Consider the following 901-nt stretch of genomic DNA (forward strand, 5'->3'; position numbering starts at 1 on the left):
GGTGCAGAAAAAAGTAGAAAATATAGAAATAATGAAATCACTTATGAAACCTTGCATTATGTGATGATGGGAGTATGGGTCTATGACTGTGGCTTGGCATGGGTCAGTTATATCAATGTAATTGTTATATTACTAATGTAGTTTTCTGTGATAACCGTAAACTATGCCAGTCAGATTTATTTATGAATCCATGAAAATATTGAAAAGATACTCTTAACAATTTTTTAATATTGTCTGATGGAAGAGTATTATTTGATTATGATTTACATCTGTACTGTATTATGTTCATTATGTATTGCTGACTAACACTTAATGCTAGAAATTGTTTAGTTTTGGGAATGCATACACCTTACCCTCTGATATCATCCCTGATTCCTTATGTGTGTTTGTGAAAATTTGTGAAAGCAGAATTGGAGACTTGTTAGGCTTAATTCTAAATGTTTTTTGGTGGATGATCCAGCTACATGTTTTGTAAGAATTTTCCCCTAAGAAAGTTCCTCAGCAATATTGCAAGTAAGAATTAGAGGGAATAAAATAAGGAAGTAATTGCTGATGTTATTGTAAGTTTAAAACAACAAAATATTGCTAAATTTATTGAGAGAATTAAATAAAATATGGGTGGAATTATTGAGAACATGAAAGAGCAAAATAGATGCTAAGTTTTTATAGAACATAAGAGACCTTCACAGCTACTTTTTGGTTGAATGAAGCCATGAGTTGGCAGGTTCACCTAAAATCTGGCACAGGGCTCACCTAATAGCATCTTGCATGCCAGAACTTCATTTTCCATCCTTTGCTGGTCAAGATCATACACGCATTTTCTGTCACAGCTGGTACAATGCCAAGTGCATAGTGCATAATTTCTAATGCACTGAATTTTTTGTGTAGCCATCTTAGATGT

The 901-nt window shown here is 33.1% G+C and overlaps 1 pseudogene; it reads left to right on the forward strand.

Moving 5' to 3' along the window:
* The first annotated feature begins 66 nt into the window (after positions 1–66).
* Positions 67–901, forward strand: part of LOC119585389 — a 15110-nt pseudogene continuing 14275 nt past the window's right edge.

This window comes from Penaeus monodon, chromosome 19 (genome assembly GCF_015228065.2).
Source record: "Penaeus monodon isolate SGIC_2016 chromosome 19, NSTDA_Pmon_1, whole genome shotgun sequence".
In the NCBI taxonomy this organism is placed as follows: domain Eukaryota; kingdom Metazoa; phylum Arthropoda; class Malacostraca; order Decapoda; family Penaeidae; genus Penaeus; species Penaeus monodon.